The sequence below is a fragment of the Acinonyx jubatus genome, chromosome E2, assembly GCF_027475565.1.
Source record: "Acinonyx jubatus isolate Ajub_Pintada_27869175 chromosome E2, VMU_Ajub_asm_v1.0, whole genome shotgun sequence".
Lineage (NCBI taxonomy): Eukaryota > Metazoa > Chordata > Mammalia > Carnivora > Felidae > Acinonyx > Acinonyx jubatus.
The window spans coordinates 51,503,370-51,530,231 of record NC_069396.1 but is presented as its reverse complement, the minus strand read 5'-3'; the positions used below and the strand labels follow the sequence as shown (position 1 = coordinate 51,530,231).

At 56.4% G+C, this 26,862-nt stretch overlaps 1 protein-coding gene across 4 annotated transcripts in view; it reads right to left on the bottom strand.

Moving 5' to 3' along the window:
• Positions 1-25,415, bottom strand: part of BICRA (BRD4 interacting chromatin remodeling complex associated protein) — a 79,307-nt gene extending 53,892 nt beyond the window's left edge. For 3 of the 4 annotated variants that reach the window (XM_027037934.2, XM_053211386.1, XM_053211385.1), the window contains exon 1: positions 25,201-25,415. The gene's annotated coding sequence lies outside the window, so the exon portion shown is untranslated. The other variant, XM_053211384.1, reaches the window with a different exon arrangement.
• Between the last annotated feature and the right edge of the window lie 1,447 nt (positions 25,416-26,862).

The following is a 26,862-nucleotide window of genomic DNA, read 5'->3' as shown; positions in this document are numbered from 1 at the left end:
CCATGCAGCTGTGAAAGGCTCTGCGGTCGATAAGTTGGAGCCTCCAGGATATGTTATTAAAAAAAAGAAGGCGGGGGATGCCTGGGTGGCTCAGTCGGTTGAGCGCCCGACTTCGGCTCAGGTCATGATCTCACAGTGTGTGGGTTCGAGCCCTGCGTCGGGCTCTGTGCTGATGGCTCGGAGCCTGGAGCCCGCTTCGGATTCTGTGTCTCCCTCTCTCTCTGCCTGCCCTCTCCCCGACTCGTGCTCTGTCTCTCTGTCAAAAATAAATAAACATTAAAAAAAACAAAAAAACAAAAAACAAAGGGTGGGGGTGCCTGAATGGCTCAGTCATTTGAGCGTCCGACTCTTGATTTCGACTCAGGCCATGATCTCACGGTTTGTGAGTTCAAGCCCCGCATCAGGCTCTGCACTGTCAGCGTGGAGCCTGCTTGGGATTCTCTCTCTCTCTCTCTCTCTCTCTCTCTCTCTGCCCCTCTCCCACTCTCTCTCTCAAAATAAATAAACTTAAAAAAAAAAGCGCAAAGAGTAGAACAGTGTTAGAATAACCTGTTATTAGTGCCTTAAAAAAAAGGTGCATGTCGGGGCGCCTGGGCGGCTCAGTCAGTTAAGCATCTGACTTTGGCGCAGGTCGTGATCTCACAGCTGGTGAGTTCGAGCCCCGTGTCGGGCTCTGTGCTGACGGCTCAGAGCCTGGAACTTGCTTTGGATTCTGTGTCTGCCGGCCTCTGTCCCTGCCCTTCCCCTGTTCATGCACTGTCCCTCTCAAAAATAAATAAACACTAAAAAAAAAAAAAAAAAAAAGGTGCACATGTGCGTGCACCGGTGTGTTAAGGCCTACACATGCACAGAACATCTCTTTGGAAAGAAACCTAAAACTATAACCATTTTACCTCTAGAAAGAGGGGAGCTGGGAGCTGGGGGACAGAGGGAGACTTTTCACTAGAAATCTCTGATACCATTTGAGGTTTTTTTTTAATTTTTTTTTTAATATTTATTTATTCTTGAGACAGAGACAGAGCGTCAACAGGGGAGGGGCAGAGAGAGAGGGAGACACAGAATCCGAAGCAGGCTCCGAGCTCCGAGCCGTCAGCACAGAGCCCGACGCGGGGCTCGAACCCACGAACCGTGAGATCATGACCTGAGCTGAAGTCGGATGCTTAACTGACCAAGCCACCCAGGCTCCCCTATACATAATTTTTTTAAGCCCCAAAGAAAAGCTGTTTCCCAACCTGCACCGAGCTCAGGCCAGGGCCTTCCTGCTGGGAGGACAGAAACGACCCAGGGGCCTGCCCGGGGCTCCCTGGGAATGATTTCCAGACTCATACGCCCTTGGCTGAGGCTGGGGAGAGGGAGATACAATACAGAAGGAACTGGAGGAAGAGAAAAGCGAAGGGGGAGGAGGGAGAGTGAGGGGGAGGAGGGAGCCAGGGAGGAGGGGAAGGGGGAGGCCTGTGGAACAAAGCAAGACAGGCCTGGGCAGGAACCCGCTGGAAAGGCCAGCCCCCACCTCGACAGAAGAAATGGCCACCAAGGAGCCTTATTCCTAAGCGACCAACGCTGGAAACGAACCCAAATGCCCATCAACTGACGAAGGGACAGACAAAATACAGTAGAATCCTACAACGGAATGTTATTCGGCCATAAAAAGGGGTGCGGTGCTGAGACGTGCCCCACAGCGCGGGTGAACCTTGAAAACATCACGCTGAGGGAAAGCAGCCAGGCACAGCGCGCAGGACTCCGTGGGTAGGAAACTTCCAGAAGAGGCAGGCCCACAGAAATGGAGAGCAGATGAGCAGCTGCCAGGGGCTGGGGGCGGGGGCGGGAACTAGGTACAGCGTTTCCTTCTGGGTGATGAAAATGTTCTAGAACTAGACTGTGGTCACAGTTGCACAACTCTGTGAATATATTAAAAAACCACTGAATTGTACCCTTTAAAAAAGGAGACGTTCGCGGCATGTAAATATCTCAAATCTTAAAGAGAAAACGGAAAAAGAGAAAACCCGCACACAACAGGAATGGAACGAGTGATAAGATACGACCGTATGGACGGAGCTTAAAACCATCACGGTGGGGGCGCCTGGGTGGCTCAGTCGGTTGGGCGTCTGACTCCTGATTTCGGCTCAGGTCACGATCTCACAGTTCATGAGTTCGAGCCCCGCGTTGGGTTCTGAGCTGACAGTGCAGAGCCTGCTTGGGATTCTCTCTCTCTCTCTCTCTCTCTCTCTCTCTCTCTGCCCTTCCCCCACACATGCACATGCACACATACACTCTCTCTCTGAAAATAAATAAACTTAAAAAAAAAAAAAATCACAGTGAGCGAAAGAAGCCAGACGCAGAAAGCCACCTACCGTAGCATTCCATGAAATGCAGGATTTATACAGAATATCCAAAAGAGGCAAATCCACAGAGACAGAAAGCAGATTAGTGGTTCGCCAGAAGCTGAGAGCTGGGGGAATGGGGAGTCGGTCACCGCTTAATGGGGATGGTGTTTCTCATACTGGGGTGATGAAAACGTTCTGGGACTGGATAGCGGTAAATATCCTAGAAACCACTGGATTGAATACTTCATCTTTTTTTTTTTTTTTTTTAATGGGGGCACCTGGGTGGCTCAGGCAGTCAGGCGTCCGACTTCGGCTCAGGTCATGATCTCACAGTTCGTGGGTTCGAGCCCCGGGTCGGGCTCTGTGCTGACAGCTGGGAGCCTGGGGCCTGCTTCGGATTCTGTGTCTCCCTCTCTGTCTGCCCCTCCCCCGCTCACACTCTCTCTCTCTCTCTCTCTCTCTCTCTCTCTCTCTCTCAAAAATAAAGATATAAATAAATAAATAAATAAACAAATAAATAAATAAATAAAACAATATATGGGGCGCCTGGGGGGGCTCTGTCAGTTAAGCATGTGACTTAGGCTCAGCCCATGATCTCGCGATTCGTGGGTTCGAGCCCCGGGTCGGGCTCTGTGCTGACAGCTGGGAGCCTGGGGCCTGCTTCGGATTCTGTGTCTCCCTCTCTCTCTGCCCCTCCCCCGCTCGCACCCTGTCTCTCGCTCAAAATAAATAAACATTAAAAAAATTTTTTTATTCCCCTCCACACCCATCGTGGGACTTGAACTCGCGACCCTGAGACCTAGAGTCGGGTGCTCCGCCGACTGAGCCAGCCAGGCGCCCCTGGATTGTACACGTTAAAGTGGATGAACTCTACGGTATGCGAATTATGTGTCAATAGAGGCTGTTTAAAATTTTAAGCGAGAAAAAAAACCCAAAACACGAAAAGGAAACGGGTCACGCGGCCCGGCCTCGCGCCCCCCACCCCCCCACCTGACTCTCCATCCCAACCTGTACGTTCAGGGCATTTTCTCTCAGCACGGCCCCCCCGAACCTCACAAACACACAGGCCTGACGAAGAATGACACGACCAGGACCCCCGCCCCCCGTCCTGGCTGTGTTCCCAGGGACCCCCGCATGATGCAGTGGGTCCCCCCGGACCATCCTGGGCTGGGCAGGGGAGCCACGCGGGTGGACGCGACGTTCTGGCCTCAATTTCTCCCTCCGACCCGGCCAAGCCAAAAATGGGCAAGAAGACACAGAAACCACCGAGGAATGTGAAATGTGCTAGGTTTGTAGCATTTCCTAAGCGCACGATGCCAATTTCGGAAGCGTAAATACCTGTGGAGTTCAACGAAACAAAACACAGAAACATTTCTACTTCGGGGCGCCGGGGTGGCTCCGTCGGTGAAGCTTCCGACTCTTGATTTCAGCTCGGGCCGTGATCTCATGGCTCATGAGATCTAGCCCCACATCGGGCTCTGCAGTGACAGCACAGAGCCTGGTTGGGATTCTTTCTCTCCCTCTCTCTCTGCCCCTCCCCTGCTCTCTCTCTCAAAATAAAAATTAAAATTAAAAAAAAAACCAAAACCAGCCCCCTTGAGGGATGGGACCAGAGGACACCCCATCCCCCCCCAGGAGACCCCCCGCCCCCATCCATCACCACCTGCTCTCTGCGGTGCCTCAGGAGGTTGAGTTCGTAAGAGGTGAGGTCTGGGTCCGGTATTAAGGAGGAAGGCAGGAATAACCACATTGTTCACAAGCAATTCTTTTTCCACAGAGCTCCTGGGAAGCGCTTTCCAGGCTCCAGTTTAATTTGGGGTTTATTATTATTATTTTTTAATGTTTATTTTGAGAGAGAGAGAGAGAGAGAGAGAGAGAAAGCGGCAGAGACAGAATCCCAAGCAGGCTCCATGCTGTCAGCACAGAGCTTGACACGGGGCTCGAGCTCACAAACCGCGAGATCACGACCTGAGCTGAAACCAAGAGTCGGATGGTCAACGGACCGAGCCACCAAGGCGCCCCTCCAGGCGCCAGTTTTTCTGCCTCCTGGTGGAGCCCCGCCTTGCCCTTCCGATACAACACCCCGTGCTTTCCCACTGGGCAGAGAGAAAAAAACCCAAAACTATATTTAGTGAGTACCTACTGTGCCCCAGGCCCTGGGAGACCCCTCAGTAAAGACGCCCATCATACATTAATTAGTGAACAAGTTACTCCATAATGTGGTATCACCTAGTGGTAAAACGCTAGGAAGAGATCATAATAAAGGAGAGAGGTTTCGATTTTCAAATAGGGTACTCGAGGGGCGCCTGGGTGGCTCAGGCAGTTAACCGTCCAGCTTCGGCTCAGGTCACGATCACACGGTTCATGCGTTCGAGCCCCGCTTCACATCCTCCGTCCCCTTCTCTCTGCCCACCCCTCGCTTGCGCTCTGCCTCTCAGAATACACTTTAAAAAACAAATAAAATAGGGCACTTGGTAGGGGTGACACTGAAGCAGAGGTTGGAATGAAGTAAGGAGAGAGCCATGCAAATACATCGGGGGGGGGGGGGGTAAAAAGCATCCCAGGCTGAGGGAACAGTGGGTGCAAAGGCCCTGAGGCGGGAAAGTGCCTGATTGGCCCCAAGGAACAACCAGATCATTGTTTGGTGGGCACAGGGCGTTAGAAATCATGTCGGAGAGATAGTGGGGTGGGGAAGACGCAAGGGCAGCCTGTGGACTTTGCTCTAAGCGTATTAACCTTCTCAAACTGCGGTTGGGATCCGTGGGGCGTTGAGGTGGTCTTCTCAGGAGTCTAGAAACTGCCTAAACAGTTCAAGTAAAAGAGCTAATCCACACACTGTGGCCCCTAGCACGGAGTCCCTCCCATCCAGTCCACCAGCCGTGCCGGCATCTATGAATACATGTCCACTGTGGCAAAGGCTGTCTTGTGTTCTCCCTGAGCCATTCTCTTTTCCCCGTAGGCACAGCGTGGGACTACATTTCCCAGCATGCCTTGCAGCTTAGGGGAGGACAGAGCCAAAAGAGGGGAGGAGTCTGGTTCCTCAATCCCTCCCACGAGGCTGCCCCACCAGAAACACCCTCACTGGTCTATAACACGGGCAAGAAAAAAAAAACTTTTATCCTATAGAGCCACTGAGAAGAAAGGACTTATTTGTCGCAGCAGCTGGCCCGACCCGCGCTGACCCGCATGCCCACCAAACTGGTCCACTGGGCAGCCGGCTCGAATGAAGGACCTTTCGCAGAAGTTCCAGGAAGGGAAGAGAGGAGGGGGGCACAAGAGGCGTGTGCCCAACTCAGAACGGCCCACCTCGAAGCATCAGGGCCGGCAGGCAGGGCCAGAGATTTAGCGCCCACAAAACGGCCTCAGCCGTTGTCAAGTTCGTATCGTGAAAAGAAAGGCCAGCAACGTGATCGAGGCTCAGCCTGCAGCCCCAGCCCAATACCCCACCCAGGAGGAGGGCCTCAGCTTACACATCACCATTACCGCATGCAACGTACTGGCTTTCCCGACGACGCCACGCAGAGCCGAAACCCAGAGCCGCTAGCCTGACGGCGGGAACCGCGGGTCACCGCACGCCTGCCGGGTGGGCGTTTAAATGCTCAATTTGTACATGAGCCCCTAGAAATGGGAGCCTCGCACAGAAACTCAGTGAGGGCAAGGACAGTACCTGGTACATGGTAGGTACATAGGAAACACCTGCTGATAAATGGACGACCGGCTACTACTCTCCCCTTTCACACAAGAGGCAAGGAGGCTCAGAGAGGGCGCATCACTGGCCTGAGGTCGTCCCGCAAATGCGTGAGGGTACCAGGTTTGAGGTCCAGATCCAACCCCCGAGCACTGTCCCCACTTACTCTGACAGCCAGGTCCTCTAGTCCCTCCCCGCCCCCCCCCCATCCCCACCCAGGACACTTTCTTTCAGCTCATTCCCACCCTCCCAAGTTCCCGGTTCACGAAGTGTTCATCCATTCAGGAATTAAGGACTGAGACCCGTGCACGCGGGACTCTGTTCTAGAAGCTGGAGGGACAGCCATGAACAAAACGAAGATCCTTGTTTGCTCAAAGCTTACGCTCTTTTTTTTTTTTTTTTTTTAAGTAGGCTCCATGCAGAGCTTGAACTTCATGACCCTGAGATCAAGACCTGAGCTGGGATCAAGAGTCAGATGCCTACCCGACTAAGCCACCCAAGTGCCCCAAAGCGTACCCTTTGGACGACGATAGGGATGGAGGCAGAAAGAACAGCAATGTGATGTATTATACCAAATCTCTGCAAATATTTAACTTCCCTGTATTTAATTTCTATTAGGGAAAAACCTAACATGCATTATAAATTGTATTCAGACACGTCCAATTAGAAATGCTATTATGCATAGCGTTATTCATGAATATTGAAGACATTTGCAAATATAAAATATGGATATATAAAAAAAACTCGATATAAATGTAACATAGATGGGACGTCAGAAGTTGCTAAGTGATATGGAGGAAAAGCAGAGAGAGAGAGGACAACGGGTTTTGTCCGATTTTAAGTAGGGTGATAATCCCTGGTTCGCTCCCGGGTTTCGGCACCAAAAAAAGAAACAAAAACAAATAGAGTGATAAAGGCAGGCGTGGGAGAGGAGGGGGGGAGCCATAGAGCAGGAGGACAAGCAAGTACAAAGGTCCTGAGGTGACCACGTATCTGATTTGAGGAAGGAAGCCAGTGCGGCTGAAGCACAGGGAGTGATGGTGAGTAGTCAGTGGCTAGATGGAAAGTCAGGGACCCGATAGTATATAATAACCACCAAAAGGTAGAAACAAGCCGAGTGCCCATCAAGAGAAGAAAGGATAAACAAAATGTGCTCTGCCCGCGCTATGGAGCATTACTCAGCCTTAGGAGACCATGAAATTCTGATCCACGCTACAGTACTGACGAACCTTGAAAACATCACGCGCAGTGAAATACCCCAGACAACGAAAGGACAAAGATTGTACGATTTCACTCATATGAGGCACCTACAATAGGTAAGTTGGTAGAGACAGAGAAGTAGATCAGAGGTTACCAGGAGCAGGGAGTGACTGTTGCATGGGCACGGAGTTTCTGTTTGGAATGATGGGAACGTTCTAGAAACGGACCGTTGAATGGGCACAGAGTTTCTGTTTGGAATGATGGGAACGTTCTAGAAACGGACCATTGGATGGGCACAGACTTTCTGTTTGGAATGATGGGAACGTTCTAGAAACGGACCGTTGAATGGGCACGGACTTTCTGTTTGGAATGATGGGAATGTTCTAGAAACGGACTGTTGAATGGGCACAGACTTTCTCTTTGGAATGATGGGAACGTTCTAGAAACGGACCATTGGATGGGCACAGACTTTCTGTTTGGAATGATGAGAATGTTCTGGAAACGGAACAGTGGATGGGCACAGAGTTTCTGTTTCTGTTTGGAATGATGAGAATGTTCTAGAAACGGACGTTGAATGGGCATGGACTTTCTGTTTGGAATGATGAGAATGTTCTGGAAACGGACCATTGGATGGGCACGGAGTTTCTGTTTGGAAAGATGAGAACGTTCTAGAAACAGACCGAGGTGATAATCGCACAACGCTGTGAAGGTACTTGGTCCCACCGAAGTGTACACTTAAAAAAAGGTGAAAATGGCCAATTTTATCATCATTTACGCGCACAGCTGATGCTACACTCGCGTTGTGCTTGACGGATCAGGCACTGTTGTAAAAGCCGTATGTGTCGGGCGCCTGGGGGCTCAGTCAGTTCAGCATCGGACTCTTGATCTGGGCTCGGGTCATGATCTCACAGTTCGTGAGTTCGAGCCCCACATGGGGCTCTGTGCTGACAGTGTGGAGCCCGCCTGGGGTTCCGTCTCTCCTTCTCTCTGCCCTTCACCTGCTTGTGCGCTCTCTCTCTCTCTCTCAAAAATAAATAAACTTTAAAAAAAAAAAAAGATGACAGGGGCTTGGTTTGGGTGTGGGGAGCTCGGCGGTGGACACGTGAAATCCGGGGTGCCCGGCAGGCAAGGCGGTGGGGAGTTCACAAAGTGCCAGAGACCAAGGGGGAGAGGGAAGACGCTCCCGCACCCCTGCCCCGCGTGCCCGCCCTTCCTCCCTCTACCTGACAATTTTGGGGCCTGGCCTCTCTCCCGCTCCCCGCTCCCACCACTCTGCAGCTGGCCCCAACACAGACTTCAGGCTCGCGGCTTTCGGAGAGCCGGTTTCCAGAAGCCTCGCCGCCCACTCGTGCCGCCCCCTACCCGGCGGCTTCCTCGCCCGCAGACCCCGTCGAGGCCTGACCCGGCGGTTCCTCAGAGCCGTCTAGCAACGAACAGAGAACGTAAGTAGCAAGTGGAATCCAGCAGTGTGCTGGAAGATGCCAAACGGGGTGTGAGACGCACAGGTCTCGATCCTTCCTTCAAAGCCCTTGGAAGGGGCGGCAGGGGGGAGGGCGTGCTCCAAAATGCAGCTTTCCTGCTGGGTGGCTCAGTCAGTTAAGCGTCCGACTTGGGCTCAGGTCATGAGCTCGCGGTTCGTGGGTTCGAGCCCCGGGCCTTAAACGTTGCCCAAAGCTTGGGTCAAGCCCCTCGGGTCTCCCCGTTCTGACGCTGATTCCCCCCGGCTTACCGTGGTGAAAATGTAGTAACAATAATCCGTGTGCTCTCTGCCTTCCTGTGAAATTCTCCCGACAAAGCCCCATAAGGGAGGTACTATTATTTTACTCCTCAGGTGCACCCCAAAGTGCCCCACACGGGGGTCCCCAGACCGATACCGTGGGTCTCCTGATCCAGCTAGCCCTAACGCCACCCGGGACGTGCCAGACCCCCTCCCCGATCTAGAATATCCTCTCCCCTCTCCTTTTTTGGTTCCTGTGAAAGCTTCTCCTTCCTTGGCGCGCAGAGGCAGCTCCAGAAGCTTGCCCTGGGACTCGAGGACCGAGAATCACGTAAGCAGCAGGACCGGGGCCGTTTGTCACCAGTGTCCCCAGGGTCCGTCATGGGCCTGGCACCGAGCAAGCCACTCAATCCTGGCAGCTGTCTGCAAGGGGTGAGAGTGGTAAAGCCTTTCTGGAATGCAATCTGGCAGGGCTCACCCAAATCTAAATGCACGCTTCCTCCTGCCTTAGCAATTCCTCTTCTAGGAATCTGGCCGCTAGAAACACTCTTACACAAGTGACGGGAGGTGTGGATACAAAAATGTTAGGTCGGGTCACTCCCCAGCTCAAAAGCCTCCCATGGCTCCCACCTTATTAAGAACCAAAGCCCAAACCCCAAAGATGCGGGACGGAAACTCCAGAGCAACCAAGAGATGGTGTGATTCAGTGAATAATGGAGAGAAGGGGAGATGCTAAAATACTCATTTAATCTAGCAGCGCCTGGGTGGCATCGGTTGGGCATCAGACTCTTGGTTTTGGCTCAGGTCACGATCTCACGGTTTGTTAGATTGGGCTCCGCATCAGGCTCTGCGCTGACAGCTCAGTGCCTGCTTGGGATTCTCTCCCCTCCCCTTGCCCCCCCCCCCCCCCGCCCTGCTCTGCCCCTCCCCCACTCTTGCACGCATGCTCTCTCTCTCTCTCTCTCTCAATAAACATTTTTTAAAAATAAAAATAGGGGCGCCTGGGTGGCTCAGTCGGTTAAGCGTCCGACTTCAGCTCAGGTCATGATCTCGCGGTTCGTGAGTTTGAGCCCCGCATCGGGCTCTGTGCTAATGGCTCGGAGCCTGGAGCCTGTTTCAGATTCTGTGTCTCCCTCTCTCTCTCTGCCCCTCCCCTGCTTGTGCTCTCTCTCTCCATCTCTCAAAAATACATAAACCAGGGGCGCCTGGGTGGCGCAGTCGGTTGAGCGTCCGACTTCAGCTCAGGTCACGATCTCGCAGTCCGTGAGTTCGAGCCCCGCGTCGGGCTCTGGGCTGATGGCTCCGAGCCTGGAGCCTGTTTCCGATGCTGTGTCTCCCTCTCTCTCTGTCCCTCCCCCGTTCATGCTCTGTCTCTCTCTGTCCCAAAAATAAATAAACGTTGAAAAAAAAATTTTTAATACAAAAAAAAAAAATACATAAACCAAAGGAAAGAAAAAATTTTTTAAATAAAATTAAAAAGTCACAGGGATGAAAAGTATGACACAGGGAATCCGGTGAATAATATTACAGTAACTTCGTACAGGGACTACCCTTCCCGCGATGGACATCTTGCAACGCACAGAACGTCAAATCACCGAGTCGGACTCGTGTATGTTGACATTCGTATGACATCGTATGTCGACCGCATCTCAATTGGAAAAAAAAAAAGGTCTGGGTAAGTAGATAAAAGTAAGGTACAGAAGAACCCACATAGTACGTGCGACCAAACGGAGAAAACGTACACGTGGAAAAGAGCCGCTGAATGAGCCCCCCCAAGTCCTCATCGGGTCCCTTGTGGCGAGGGAATTAAGGCAGGGTGGGGGGCAGTGCAAAGGCGACCCCAGTGTTACAAGCCTTTCTTCCTTCTTCCTCGTGTAATAATTCGTACCCACCTGCCCTCCAATGGGTCACCCCCAAAGCAAAGAGGTTAAGGAATCTTGTTCTAGCCTCGGCGCCCCAAGTCTCCATTCCACTCGCAGGGCCCTGGACATAACCCAGAAACAGTTTGACACCCACTCTACAGCGTGTTACTCAAGTGCGTGCCCCCCACCCCCACCCAAAAGCAGCAGCGGCCTCACCCGGGGCAGACTGTCACAAATGCACCTGCCCCGGGCCTCCCGACTTTGAACTCGCCATTCAGGTTTGAGAAACTGTTGATCTATATAGCACAGCCCAACCCGTCTGCACCGGTAGGTACAGGCTAAAGGCTGGTTAGCGATAATAAGAACAAGAGAGGCGCCTGGGGGGGGGGGGGCGGGGCTCAGTCCGACACCGGCTCAGGTCACCATCTCCCGGGTTTGTGAGTTCAAGCCCCGCGGCGGGCTCTGTGCTGACAGCTCGGAGCCTGGAGCCTGCTTCGGAGCCTGCCCTCTCTCTCTTTCTGCCCCTTCCCCCCGCCTCAAAAATAAATAAACATTAAACAATTAAAAAAAAAATAGTAACCACAGACACAGTAAGAGCACCTAGCATTCACAACGCACTTATTATGCGCCGCCTGACAACGTGTGATCTCAACGAGACTCCGTCCCACCAGGAGGGTATTTTAGACCTATGACCCCGTGTCTACAATTCCAACCTCCAAAGGGCTCTAAAACCCATCCTCCTCCTTTTTCCCTGACTGACTGCACTCAGGGCCACAGCCGGCCCGCACGCAGTGACTGTCCTTCAGGGTCCCTCTCTTCCGCGTCAACAGCCGCAGATCTGTGCAGCAGCAGAAATGTCTGCTTCCAGAAACTTCAGCCTGTGCGGGGAGGGGGGACGGGGAGCCGGCCGCCTGGCCGGGGGTGTTCGCGTTCTGAATTTCCAGACACCTCCAAGGCGCTTCAGTTGACATGTGACGTCACCTAGCCTCCAAGGCGAAGGCCTCCCCCTTATTCACGGATGGGGAAACTGAGGCTGAGAGGGCTGCAGCGGGTGCGGGGCGTGGGGGGGGGTCCCTGGCTCTGGGCCCCACAGGTGGCTCCGAGCCAGCTCCGCCTGTCTGGAGTCCTGACCCCCCCACCCCTCGCAGGCTGACTCATTTCAGCTCTCGGCTCGCAAACACATCCGCCGCCGTCTGGAGGAAGCTGGGGCGGCCTCCTCGGTTATGTTAATGAAGACACAACATTGGGTAAAAAGGGAAAGAGGGAGGGAGGTACGGTGCCCTGCTGAGCCGAGCAGGAGCCTCCAATCGCTCAGCGAAGGCCCAAGCTGGATCCCAGGGCAAACCGGGGTAAGGGAGTAGGGGTGTGGGGGTGGAGGGCTGCTTCCGGGACCGTGGGCTTGCTCGTCTTGGACCCCGTAAGCAGGAAGCAGCAGGATTCACGGCTGAAAACCTGGGCCGTGGGAGCCAGACCATGGCGGGGGGGGCGGTGCGGGGAGAATCCCCACTCTGCCATTTAGCGGCTGTGTGACTCTGGGCAAGTGACGTGACCGCTCTGTGCCTCCTGTTTCCTCATCTGTAAAACGGGGATGCTCAGGCATCCACCTCCGAAATGCTTTCTGCAGAACGAGCTTGTAAAGAGCCTAGACGGGCACCGGGGACCGTGTCGGCTGTCACTACAGTCACAGTCTGCGTAAAGCTCGTAACAGGACCCACGACCGCCCCAGAAATCCCTCGCCAAATGCTGGGACGCAGAGCCCGGCATATGGTTCTCTGGGGCAAGGTCTGTGGCCTCTGAGCAGGTTCCCAAAAGGACCTAAAGTAAACCTTTTTCTCCCACATGCGCTTAAGACCTCAGCCCCAAAGAAATAAAAGGCGACCTCTCCAGGCAGGCTGGACGGGGCTGCCAAAGCTCGCCCTCCCCCACCAGCTGGCAACACGACAGCCACCCTGTGCCCCGCCCCAGGCCTCCCTCTCCTCCTGTCCCCGAGCAGCCCCACGCGGTCCCCGCCAAACTCCTTCCCAACCTCACGGACACCTTTCTTCTGCCCTCACACCCGCCTCCCAACCTGCGAGGAAACCTCACTCCTGAGCCCAACCCGGTACCAACCCCTCCTGCTCTTCTAGAATCTTCCTTCGCTCCTTTCCTCTTCTCTCCTGGGCCCCCCCAGCCTGCTCAGATCCTAAAAAACCGAACCGCTGTAGCGTTTGTGTCGCAATCCTCGAAAAGGTCACGCAGCCCTTGCTGGTTCGAGAAATACCGATTACAGCCTCCTCGTAAGTCAGGTCCTGGGGGTAAATCCTAACAAGGACACAAGCCCGGTGGAGTGAAGGAAGTAGGACAGGGTTGTCGGGGAAGGCTTCCTGGAGGAGGGGGTATTCAAGCGGAGGCCTGCCGGAGACAGGAAGGAGCTGTAGGGTAAAGGTGGGGAGGCAGGAACAGAGAAGGCAAGGCGAAAGGTCAGGGACGGTCGGGTTTTGTCGGAGGAGGTGACGGCAGACCTACCTGTAGGCAGGCACTAGGGAGCCAAAGAGTAAGAGCTTATTATTTTTTTTAACCTCTGGCTGCCAAGAGCTGTCTTCCTTCTTCCCCCCCCTCCCTCCCTCCCTCCCTCCCTCCCTTCCTTCCTTCCTTCCTCCCTCCCTTCCTTCCTTCCTTCCATGATGCCACCTCACACATTCCAGTGGGGCTCCCAGCCCTACCTACCCATCAAACCCGCCAAGTCCCCCTTCAAGTCCATTGAAGCTAAGACCTTTCTGGAAACTCCCTCCCTTTGCTCCTGAGATGCTGACCATGCCTGATGTCGGGGCCTGTCCTGTCCCTGGGGAACTGTCCTCACCCCTGGGGCTCAGCGCTCGGTGTCAGTTACCGCTCAGTATCACTCGTGACCCCGACAGTTCAGCCACCCACCCTACATCTCTCTCCCCTCGGCATCCATCCACCATCCCCGAAGGACGCCCTACCCGTCTCGAGAGGGGACCGGCACATACCCAGTTGCTCAGGCTGATGACCCTGGCACAACACATCCACACATGTACCAACCACTGTGCCTTCTCTGCCGGGAATGGCCTTGAGCCCAAAGCCTGCCCCCAGAAGCCCCCTCCCCCGGGAAGCCTGGCCTGATGCCCCAACAGACTCCAGAGGCAATACCTCCTCCAGACCTCCACCAGCTCACCGGGTACCCCTGAGATAAGGATCTCACCAGGCAGGGAGGATGAGTGTGTTTCTGGCTTCCTTCCCTCGCCTGTCCCCGAGGGCAGAGCTCTGAGGCCGGGTGCACAGGAGGCCCACTGCGTGGGTTTGAATTAACCAGTGGGATGTACCTGGATTCAGACCTCTGCTCGGCCAGCAGCGAGCTTGGTGACCTTGCACAAGTCACTTCACTCCTGGGAGAGGAAGGTGGTGACCACTTGGGGGTCTGGTCCTGGGTTTTCTTTTTTGTTTTTTTTTCTTAAAAACTACTATGACTGCCCCGGATGGAGGCACCGCAGCAGGAGAAGCAACAGGACTGATGGACAAATAGCGACATGAGAGGGGCGCCCGAACGCAGGGAGCTGGGCGAAAAAGAAACACGAGGAGAAATACATCAGGATCCCCTGCACGAAGTAAAAACCCACCACCCAAAGCAGTTTGCCAGGGCACAGGAGAGCACAAAAGATCCTCAGGAAAGGCGCCTGGGTGGCTCCGTCCCTTAAGCGTCTGACCGGCTCAGGTCGCGATCTCACAGTTCGTGGGTTCGAGCCCCGCGGTCGGGCTCTGCTGACAGCTTAGAGCCTGGAGCCTGCTTCGGATGCTGTGTCTCCCTCTCTCTCTGCCCCTAACCCACTGTCTCTGTCTCTCTCAAAAGTAAATAAACATTAAAAAAAAAAAAAAAAAAAAAAGATCTGTGGGAAATACATGAGGAGGTTGCCTGGGGAGTGGGGGAGCAAGAATTTTATATCCATATGCAAATATGTATTGTGCATGTTTATATATAACATAAACGCTTGTTCTATTTCTATTATATTAACTTTAAAATTAAATGACCACATAACATATATGGTCATACGTGCATGTATACGTATTTTTATTTTCCTACTCATTTATTTATTTATTTTTTTAATTCTTTTTAACGTTTTATTTATTTTTGAGACAGGGAGAGACAGAGCACGAACAGGGGAGGGTCAGAGAGAGGGAGACACAGAATCTGAAACAGGCTCCAGGCTCTGAGCTGTCAGCACAGAGCCCGACGCGGGGCTCGAACTCACGGACTGCGAGATCATGACCTGAGCTGAAGTCAGACGCTCAACTGACTGAGCCACCCAGGCGCCCCTACTCATTTATTTTAAAACAGACTTATATCATGAACTGGGTTAAATGAAACCTCCAATTCTGCTAGAGTCTGGCCGGCGGGGAGGGGCTCTTTAGGCCCAGAAGTCAGCTCAGTGTGCCCCCGTGACAAAGGGAGATGCCACCCCCTGCTTCCGAAAGGTCTACATGAAAAAAACAGGGCCATGGAAGGGACAAAGGCCCGGCCAGCGTCCTGACTTGGCCCACAGGCCCGGATTCACTCCCTCTGGAGAGCATGCGGGACCAGCAGACTGGGTACTGGGGAGGCAGCAAGGGCAGGATAGACCATGTTCATGGAATGAGGGTCAAGTGTGGCTGGAAGACCCATGGCTCCCTGTCGTGGGTGAGGGCCTGCAGGCTGGGCCCCACACCTCTGAGGTGGGTCTCCCGAGCAAACCAACTGCTCGGGGCTGGGACCCTGGGAGTGGCATTTGTAAAAAAAAGTTTAATGTTTATTTACTTTTGAGAGAGAAAGACACACACACACACACACACACACACACACACACACACACAGAGCGTGAGTGGGGGAGTGGCAGAGGGAGTGGGAGACACAGAATCCGAAGCAGGCTCCAGGCTCTGATCTGTCAGCACAGGGTCCGATGCGGGGCTCGAGCCCACGAACCGCAAGGTCACGACCTGAGCCGAGGTTGGCGCTTAACCGACGGAGCCACCCAGGCGCCCCGGGAATGGCATTTTTCACAAACACTTCTGGTGATCTGGAAGCAGGTGGGTCGCCGTTTGTGAACCAGCGCAGGGATTTCAAACATGGGCTCTGGACCCCCCCTTGCTCCCCGCCCTGGGATATGCCCACCGTTCATCCGGCCACTCAACAAACATCAGGGCTCAACGGTGTGCCAGGAAAACACGGAGCCATTGTCTCTCTCCTTCTGCGGTTTAGAGTCTAGTGATAAAGCCAGGCCTCAAGAAGGGCTCACAGGAGACCTGATACGTGGCAAAGGGGCGACGACATGGGGTCAGCCAGCGCGCTGGGGGGTGTCCTTAGACTAGGGCACTGGGGGCCCAGGGGAGGGGTGTTAGGAGGCGAGGACTTCACGGGCGAAGGGGTCTGTCTCCGCTGACAGAAAGGAGGTAAAACCTTCCCATGGACTCCTGCTCGGTGAGACAAAGAAAGGCCTCCCTGATAGCACCACACAGCTGAATCTCAAAGCCAGAGATGTTCGACCCCCAGGACCACATCTCGTCTGTAAAACTCGAGAAGAGGCAACACGGCTCGACCTCAACCGACGAGGACCAGCAGGTGTTGACGGGGAAGGGGGACGAGGGAACTTTCTGCCCAGTCATGAGAACATTCTGGATCTTGACGGGGCGACCCAGGTGGTCACATGTGCCAAAGACCTCATCAAGAGGCACACTGACCCTCTCTGCGTTGTGTCGTCGGTGGGGAGGCAGGTCGCTGGGCACATTCTGGGGAGGAGTAAGGGCAGTGTGGCGAGAGCCTGGAAGAGGAGGGTAAGAGGGTTGAGCACACCCGTCACCCAGCCTGGGTCGGGGGTTATTTTTCAAGAATGGGTGAGGGCCTACGGAAGACCGGAAGGACGTTTCGGTCCAGTGAAACATCACAACCGCCCCGTGGGGCAGGAGCTGTGGGTATCTGCCTGCCAGTATCACGGTGGGTAAGAGGCAGCACCCATACTCTGGACAGGAGCTGCAGGTGTCCTGGGGAAGCTGGGCCACCCTTTGCCTCCAGGTCGCAAAGCACTAGGAAGGGCTCCCTGCAGGGCCCCAAGGGTCATTCATGAGGATCCGGCAGCCGCAGACAGACCCTCCCCTCTCACCCTGCTTCCCAGGCTGCCAGCCGGGGCACGGGGGACATAGGCTGGGAAGGGGGCGGTCACCGAGAAGTCAGCAGCCGTCCCCTCCAGCCCCTCCAAGTACAAGAAGCACTAGGAAGCGGCAAGTCTAGAGGGACGGAATGGGCAAGAGGAGGAGACAGAGGCAGCTGAGCCTGGCTGGGGGCTCCAGGGACCCTTCCTCTGACCCCCTAACCCTAGAAAGAGCTTTGGGTGCCACCCCTCTCCGACTACACACAGAAACACTTAACAGCAACGGTAACAACGAGCGCTTATGCTGAGCCAGGCACTTGTAAGACACTCTTCCATGCAGGACTCACAGAACTGATGCAGAGGCTCTCGGAAGAAGCATGTCTTATTAACGCTGCGCCCCTGCTCCTCCAGCCTGGGATTACGGAGGGGAAGTAACCTGCCCCCAGGTCACAAGGTTGGAAGGGGCTGGGGCGCCTGGGTGGCTCAGTCGGGGAAGGGTCCGACTTCGGCTCGGGTCACGATCTCATGGTTCGTGAGTTCGGGCCCCACACGGGGCTCTGTGCTGTCGGCGCAGAGCCTGCTTCAGATCTTCTGTCCCCCTCTCTCTGGCCCTCCCCTACTGGTGCGCGTGTATGAGCAGGCACTCGCTCGCTCTCTCTCTCAAAAATGAATACACATTAAAAAGAAAAAAAAATGTTAGCAGGGGCAATGAGAGGATGCAAACCCACATAGCCACCCAGTTACCCTCACCTCTGGGGTCATCCTGTCCATCCACCCCCCCCTCCCCCCCCAGCCAACTGGTTCAACTTCTCCGACTCGCCCTTTACGGCGACAATTTCCGCACAGAACAGCAGACCCTAGGCCCACACCTGTGTAAATCCCAAGCCTGTATAATCGGAAACAGCCCCCGGGGTCCAGGGCCTGGGGAGGCCAAGACAGGGACCTCACCGAAGTCCCAAAGAAGGGAAACCAGAGAAAAGCCAACCCGGCCAAAGCCTACTCCCTGCCGCCTCAGTTTCCCCACTCTGTGCAATGGGCTTCACGGCTCGTCTCTCACAGAACAGGACAGATCCTGCAGGTGGTGAAACAGATCCTGGACCCCAGAGATACTCATACCGGTTAGTAACAGTAGTGATATCATTGAAATGATACAACGTCTGGAATTTGCTTAAACCGATCCAGCGAAAGAGAAAGCAAAAAGTGCAGAGGGGGGGGTGGGGTAACAGACAGAAAAGAGAGGGGCCGAGATCTGTTGAGGGGTGACGGGTACACGGGGGTCCAGTACGATATTCTCTCCACTCTGGGCGGATGCTTTAAAATCCCCACGATAGGGGCGCCTGGGTGGCTCAGTCGCCCAGCTCGGGCTCAGGTCATGATCTCACGGTTCATGGGTTCCAGCCCCACGTCGGGCTCCATGCGGACAGCTCGGAGCCCGGAGCCTCCTTCGGATTCTGTGTCTCCCTCTCTCTCTCTCTGCCCCTCCCCGGCTCACGCTCTGTCTCTGTTTCTCTCACAAATAAATAAACATTAAAAAAAAATGTTTTTAAATCATAATAATAAGCCAAGTGAACCTTTGCTGTGCACGCCTTCAAGCCAGGACCAGTCTTAAAACCTTTCCGCAATTTCACTCACTCAAGCCTCACAAAAGACCCCACGAAGTTCTGTTGCAGATGAGGAAACTGAGGCCCAAACAGTATTTGACCGCCTAGGACCTTCCATTTAAAATGGCAACGTTAGGGGCGCCTGGGTGGCTCGGTCGGTTAAGCGTCCGACTTTGGCTCAGGTCATGATGTCACGGCTCATGAGTTCGAGCCCCGCATCAGGCTCTGTGCTGACAGCTCAGAGCCTGGAGCCTGTTTCGGATTCTGTGTCTCCCTCTCTCTCTGCCCCTCCCCCATTCATGCTCTGTCTCTCTCTATCTCAAAAATAAATAAACGTTAAAAAAAAAATTTTATAAAATGGCAACGTTGGGGCACACGGGGGGACGGGGGGGGGGCTCAGTCGGTTAAGCATTCGACTTTGGCTCAGGTCATGATCTCATGATCTCGTGAGTTCATCACAGAGCCCCCTTCGGATCCTCTGTCCCCGTCACTCTCTGATCCTCCCCAGCGCACGTGCTCTCTCTCTCTCTCTCTCAAAATAAATCAGTATTAAAAAAATAAAATAAAATCATAAAATGCCAAAGTTGATTGCCCAGGATTTGGGGGGAGAAGCAGTATGGACTTGGGTATCCAATCTCATGGGACACTTTGCTACTTTTGTTGTTGTTGTTGTTTTTAATTTTAGAGAGAGATCGCGAGTGAGGAAGAGGGGCAAAGCGAGGGGGACAGGGAGAGAATCTTAAGAAGGCTCCACACGCAGCTCAGAGCCCGACACGGGGCTCAAATCCCACCACCTGGGGATCATGGCCTGAGCCGAAATCAGGAGTCGGACACTCAACCGATTGAGCCTCCCGGGGCGCCCTACCACTCTTCATCACCGTCACCGTCACAGCCACTAACATTTTTTTTAAGTAGGCTCCGTGCCCAGTGTGGGGCTTGAACTCAGGGCCCCGAGATCAAGAGTCGCTCGCTCCGCCAGAGGCCCCACGTCTAACACTTTCTGAGCACTCGCCAGGCGTCACGCATTGTGTTCAGCATCGAACACCCAGGAGCAGGCCGCGGGCGACTCTCCCGTTGTTCCCAGCCTTTCCGTTGGGGAAACTGAGGCACGGGGCGCGGAAGCCCGGCCCGCTCCCGGGGTCGACGCCGCCGGGCCTCATGCCAGAGCGGCCCTGCCATGCGCCCCCTGCTGCCGACGCGGCTCAGAATGCCAACATTGTTCCCCATGTGCCTTTGGGGAAGACAAGGACGACCTTTCAGAGTGCAGAAGTCAGCAAGGGCCCCACGGCACAGCAGCGGTGACAGTGGAAGTAACAGCCACATCAGGGGCTGGTTCCTGAAAGCCTCTGGGACGCCCGGCGCGGGAGGGCGCTGCCTCATTTAGCCCTCCCAGCCGTCCCTACGAGGGGGCCATCGGGGTCCCACCTTACAGATAAGGAAACTGAGACCCAGAAAAAGGGATCATTTGGCCCGGGTCACACTATCATCAAGTGGAAAAGAAGGCACCCCCCCCCCCCCGCCCTGTGCCTGCCAATCAGGGGGCTCACAGCCAAGAATCTGGCTAGTCCCGGCCCCAGGAAAAAAAAAAAACTGCCAAAAAGGGCAGATAACATCGCCAAGGACCGACGAGGCTTCCTGTACAGGGTAGGCCCTCACAACAACCCTCCCCAAGTTGAGACTGAGATGAACCCATTTAGCAGAGGGGAAAACAGAGGCCCAACCAGCGAGCTCCCGGTCTACAGCCATTCAACCAGCAAGAGGTGTGGAGCCAGGACTCCGGCCAACAGACTGGCTTCTAGAGCCCATGCTCTTGACCTCCACACCAGGGGGCAAGCACGGTCCGCAGGCCACGGGCAGACAGGAAGACGCAAGGAGGCCACAAGAGGCAAAGACACCAGAGCAGGCTGGTTGGATGAACTGCACGGGACAGGAAGGAACGACTTCTTCCAAGGGCAGCCGCCACGGTACCTCCGGGGAGCCCCTAAGTGACAAACGGCAGACTCCTGGTCCAGCGAGCCCGCTTCCAGAAGTTTACCCCACAGCCGGACCCAGTTGCCGGGAAGAGGTGAGGACACGTGCTGTCCAGCCCTATGAGCTGAAAACCGCTCCCACACCCGTGTCAAGGAAACGAGGGTTCACCCACACCACACAACACCACTGGGCCCAGAAAAAGACGGAGGGAACCCTCCCTCTCCTGCGCAGGAAGGGTCCCCCAGGGAAATGAAGCACCGTGCAGGTCAACGGGACGGCAGGTAGAAATCAATATCTTCAAAGACGCGCCCACACGGATAAGAAACGCGCGTGCACGGAACATCAGGATCGGGGAGCGAGGGACTAAGGGTGCCGGGGAGGGAGGAGAGAAAGACTTAACGACGTTTGGTAATTCTGAACTTGCCCCCGTGTGCATGTAGCACTGAGGAAAACAATAAAATAAAAAAGACAGAAAGAAAGGCAGTCGCTTCCTCCTTGGAGCCTTCACAGACCACCCAGTCGGAATTACTCACATCGCCCGCAGTGAGCCCAGCCCTGGGGACCCCGCTTGCCTCCAGCCTCCTCCTGGACCGGATCCCTGGCACACAGTAGGCCCTCAGGAAGTGTCACTGGGAACAGTTAAAGCAACAAAAGCACTCTCTCCGGCCGGACGGATCCCAAGCCACCGGCAACACACAGCCTCTTCCACGAAGCTAAATGCCACCAGGCTAGAAATGTCTCAGAAAACTCTCCGTCGTCGGGGGATCCTGCGTGTCACCGAGGAGAGACACAAAGGCTTCCAGTCAATGGGGACGAAACTCTTAACGGTGGTACCCCCCCAGGCAGGGGAGGATTCAGAAGGAATGAGGAGGGAATCCTTGGGGACAGTTCAACCAGACATTTCCCATGCGCCTGTGGAGTGAAGCATCCTACTCCAGGGAGCCAACTCCGGGGGACAATCCTCAGACAGGCTGTGGGAGTAAGTGGGGAGCAAATCATTCTGATGGGGAGGCGGTGGGGGCAGGGGAAGAGGTTTAGGTCACAGATCGAGGTCAGGTAACTTGTTTCCATTGAGAGGGTGCCCGGTAGGGGAAGACCCAAAGGAGACCAGAGCAAGATAACTGCCCGCCCCCCCCCCCAGCAGCCCTCTGCATTCTTGAGACCAGGAGTCAAGACAGCCACAGGGGAGAGCTGGGAGGGCTGGCTGGAACCCCATTGGTGGCTAGCCCCGGGGCTAAAAGGCAGCCCCCAGGAACCTGGGGAACCCCACCCCCCATCCCAGGGCCCTCCCACCAGGCCCCAGGGCTTGGCACTGACCCCCTTCCATAACTCTAGGGTGGGGGAGAAGACCCCCCACCCGAGGGAAGGCTGGGGAAGGCCCCAGAGGCCTCTGGGAAGGAAGTCAGCAGGGAGGGGGGCGGAGCACAGGCCTGTCCCTTTGGGCCTTACTCATGCTTCTCCGCTCAAAAAAAAAAAAAAAAATCAGTTCCTATTTTCAGGAAACACTCAGGCTTGAGAGACCTATGGGTTCCCCACAGCCCCTCTCCTCCTGCCCCCCGAAAGGAATTATTATGACTTAGGCCTATGCTCTCAGGAAGGAAGATCTTTACACATCAAGGTCAGGACAGTAGATCAGGGGCAAAACACAGTGTCTTTTGCACAAAACACACACGGAGCCCCTCTCCCACTCACTCCTACCCCCTGCAGTCTGGGCTTGGGGTCCCCTCACTGCCAGAGACCAGGCTTTCCCCGGGCTCAGTTTTCTCATCTGTAAAATGGGAAGATCACCCGTATTACCCTCTTCACTGGGCGAGCTGGGCCCTCCCAGTCCCTCTCCCTCAGTCCACCGCCCCCAAATGTTGAATCGGCACCAGTAAGTGCCAAAGGGGAAGGGCCCCAGTTCAGACAGTGGGCTGGGGGGGAGGGGGAGGTCACTGATTCACGGTTGGCCCTTGCCCACCCACCGTGGGGACATCCCCCAGGACTTTTACTACTCCTTTCAATGTCCAGCACTCAACATCCCTCCCCAGCGCTGGGGAATTGGCACGCCACATCCAGTCCGATGAACGACAAACAAAATAACACGTTTAGATACGACTTTCACCCACCTCAAGGTCAGTTAAGGGAACTATAATTATGGCCACCTGCAGATGAGGAAACTGAGGACTAGGGCCTTAAATGACCTGCCTAAGCCCACAGAGTGGGGACAGGGAGTCTGACACCGGCCAAGGGGAGAAAGGTTCCCTGTCAGATGCGTCAGGGTGCCTTGAAGGGTGGCCGGCCAGAGTGACCACGAAGGTCCCCGAAAGCTCGGCTGCCCTCCTGGCAGGGCTGAGTCGCAGAAAGCTGGGCCAAGTCCCAGCTCAGGAGGAAGAGGAGGAGGAGGAGGAGGAGGAGGACCATGGGGCCGGCTCCCAGGTGCCCCCCAGGCCCCCCCACCAGGCCGGCCTGCGGTCCCCCTTCCCGGCCCACGCACCTCCAACTCAGCTCTTACAGGCAAACGCTGTGCTCCAGCCACAGCTGAGATGATTCTGCTCCCAGCCTCGCTTCCAGATGTCTTTACCCCTTCCCAAAACCGGCATGGGGGCGGGGGGGGGGGGGGGGGAGGGGGGGGGAAAGACACAACAGCTCCTTCCAGGTATTATTATACACGAGACCCAGGTCAACTGGAATCAACATGACAAAGTGCCAAAGAGGGATACAGGAGAACTTAACAGTCTTGAGCTGAGTGGGACGTGGGAGGAGCCGGGAATGGTTGCCCACGGGGGGGGGGGGGGGGGGGGGGGGCTTGGTGACCCTCGGCAAGTCACATAACCTCTCCCTGAGCCTCCATTAGCCCGGCTGCAAAATGGGAATGCTAACTGTCACTAATCCTCCTGGGGCGGATTGCAGAAGGCAATCCATAATGCTCCCTGGGTAGAGAGATGTTATTTCTGGGTTCTGCGGGGGGAGGGGGGGAGTCATCAGGGAGGGTGGGGTAAGTAAACATAACCCCCCTTGAGTCCCACCAGACGTCAGCGCAAGGGAAGGGGAGGGTTCCCAAACTGTCCAATTCCCCTGTTCTCCCACCACCCCACAGGTCAGACTGAGCCCTTGACCCCCCCCCCCCCACCTCGGGTGAAAGCACACAGAGAGAGCGATCACACTGTCCCCCCCCCCTCCCGCCCCCCAAAAGGCGCCGGCAGAAAGGAGGTGTGAGAGAGACGGAAACACTCCGCGCGCGTCCCCAGACGGTGATTATTCTATCGGAGGGCCGTGTGACAAAAGGGGCTGACGGTCCGGACCTGAGGCTGGGCACGACAGCAGCCCGCGGTCTGGCAACGCCAGAGGGCTGGAACCTGTCACCCCGGCCTCCCGGGGAGAGCGGACACGGCGGCCTCTGACCCCACCTCCCAGGAAGTTCAGCAGCTCAGAACCACAAAGCAAAACAAAGGGGCGCGGAGAGGAAGGAGCCACGGTACCTTCCGATCACCGCTGGCCCCCGAGTCCCGAGCCCCCAGCCGGAGCCCGAGCAGGAGCCCCGGCGCGGCTCCTCGCCCGCTTCTCCGCTGGCCGCGGCCCAAGGCCTGGGCAGCCCCCCGGTCCCTTGTCTCCCCGCGGCCGCCCGTGACAGGAGCCGGGGAAGCAGCCGAGGGGCAGCTAGGGATGGGAAAACCAGATGGCTCCATCCCTCCTCCCTCCTCCCTCCTCCTCCATCCCTCCCTCCGGGTGCCCGCGGCCTGGCCGCCCTCCGCAGGGGCCCGGGGAGGCCGCGGGCCCGGCTCGTCCGGGCTCACCCCAGGGAAAGGGTTGCCTTTGTCTAAAGGTCACCACCCGAGCGCGGTGCCCGGGCTGGGCCTGGTGCCTCCCATTCCCAGGCCGAGGGGGTGGAGATGGGGGGCCGCCCCGAATCTCGGGAGGTGACAGGGGTAAGGCTCCCTTCCCTCCCCTCCCCCTCCCCGCAACGGCCCCCTCCGGGACGAGCCAGCTAGCGGGGGAGGGGGTCAACTCCCTTCATCGCTGGAGGGGTGGGGGACCAAGTCAACTCCTTTCATTGTTTAGGGGCGGTGGGGAGGGGGAGACCCAATGGCCTCCTTCCACATCCATCCCTCCCCAGGCTGCCGGATGCCCCGTTTCTCCCCGGCACCCCCGACCGGGATTTGGGGAGGGGGCGCAGGGGACGGGCGAGAGGGGGAGATGAAGGCTCGCCACCTCCGGCCAGGCGATCACCATCCACTGCCCCATTGCCCTCTTCTTCTCTGAAAGGCGGGGAGCGGGGTGAGGGGAAGGGGGGGGCCCGGGCCGGGGGAGGGGGTCTCCCCGCCCCTCCCCCCGTGGAACGTTAGGTCTCGTTTTTCCGCCGCTCCATTGTATCCCCGGCAGCCGGCGGGAGGGCCGGGGAGGCACCGGGCGCCGGGTTTGGGCAGGGGAGCAGCGGGGGGGGGGGGTCCCCGCAGGATCGGGGCGGCGGTGATGGTGGGAGAGACGCGGGGGATGGGGGGGCTGCCGGGGGTGGTGGGCGCCGAGCAAAAAAAGAGGCAGCGGGCGCTGCGCCCCGGTTGGGGGGCTGAGTGTGTGAGTGTCGGGGGGGTGGGTTCGGCCCCGGCTCCGGCTCCCCCCACACACACCCTCGCCGCCAACCCCCACTCCCCCCTCGCTTTTGCGCCCTGTCACAGCCCCGACTCGCAGGTAGAGAGAGTTAAGAGATTTAAAGAGAAATTGCTACATTGTGAGAAACTCACCCTGATGTTTGAGCAGCCGTCGGCGCGGGGTCTCCGAGACGGCCCCGCACGGGCTGCAAAGGGAGGACCCAGAAGGGGCCGACCGGCCGGGCCGGTCAGCGCACTGCCTGATCGCATGGCGGCCGCCCGGCAGCCTCCGCCAGGCCCCTGCCGCCGCCCCGCGCCGCGGCCCGGGCGCCCCGGACCCGCGCGCGCTCCGGGGAGGACCCCTCGGGTTTGCAAAAAAAAAAAAAAAGAAAAAAAAAGAAAAAAAAAAAAAAAAGAAAAAAAAAATTTTTTTAATTAAATGCAAAAGAAAAAAAAAAAAAACCTTGCAGGTTTTGTGTCCGCCCCCCCCTTCCTCCTCCTCCTCCTCCTCCTCCTCCTCCTCCTCCCTCCGCCCTCGCCGGGGGACGGGCTTGGGGGAGGCCCCGCCCCGCGCTCCGCGCACCAGCTCCGGCTCCGGACGCCGAGCGGCGGGCCCGCGAGCGAATGGGAGGCCGCGGGCGCCCCGGGAGGGTGCCTCCCGCGCCGGCGCCGCCCCCTCCCCAGCCCCAGTCCCGGGGGTTTGGGGTCGCGCCTTGCCAGGTTCTGGTGGAGTCGGCCGACTTCCTCGAGCCGGGCTCCGGGCTGCGGGGAAAGGCTAAAGGGGTTCGCGCTCCCAGACCCCGGGCGCCCTGCCGGCTGGGGAAGGGGCCCCGGGCGCGCGCCCGACGCGGGGGACAGTCGCCGGGCGAGAGGAGGCGCCCAGGGCGAGCGCCGAAGGCTCGAAAAGGTAGCGGGAGTAGGGGATGGAAAAGAGGGGGCACCTCGCCAGTGGAACCGCGAAGGAGCCGGGAGTGGGAACGAATAGGGTGGAAGACGGCGCGGGGTTGGGGGCGACTGGCCGGGACCCCGGGCGTGGCTTGATCGCTCACCTCAGTCGGTCTTTGCTCACATGCGACGGCCCCGGGGAGGGCGCCAGGGACGCGGGATCCAACTTCAGAGCCACCTCGAGGCCTCTCGGGCCGCGCTGATGGGATTCCCAGAAGCCCCAGAACGCCTCGGTGGTGCTGGGTCCGTTTCCGCCCCACCAGCCCAGGAACGCCTTGCGGGTGGGACACTTAGATTCCCGCGTTCGTGTCGGGAACGCTAGGTGGGCGCCTGCTGTTATGTCCTGCTCCGTGCTGGGGGCCCAGAGGGGACCCAGATGGCCCGGACCTGCCTGCCTCTCCGGGATGCACAGACCAGGGGGACCTCTCTTTTGGTCTCTTACTACCTTCTGTCTTCCCAGTGCCCCAAAAAGCTCCATGCATACAGAAGCGGCTTAATAAATGCGTTGAATGAATGAGTGACTGAGACGTATCTGTGCTTTAAACTTTAGTATTTATTCTAGCATCTTGGGCCTACTGTTCGTGGTATTTAAGAGATCACTGAGGTTAAGGGCCCTGACTCAAACCGGTGGCTCTGGCTCACATCCTGCCTTTGCCACGTCCTTGCTTTGTGACCTTGGGCCAATCACTTCACCTCTCTGTGCCTTCATTTCCTCGTCTCAATAATAGGCCTCACTTTGCAGGGTCATTAGGACCAAATAAGCTTGTCAGGGAGATCGGCACCTGACCGGAAGTGCCAGAGAAACGCTGACTGTTCTTGATGATTATACAAAAAGTAAAACTGTCCATTTCAGAAGTGAACGCATGCGTT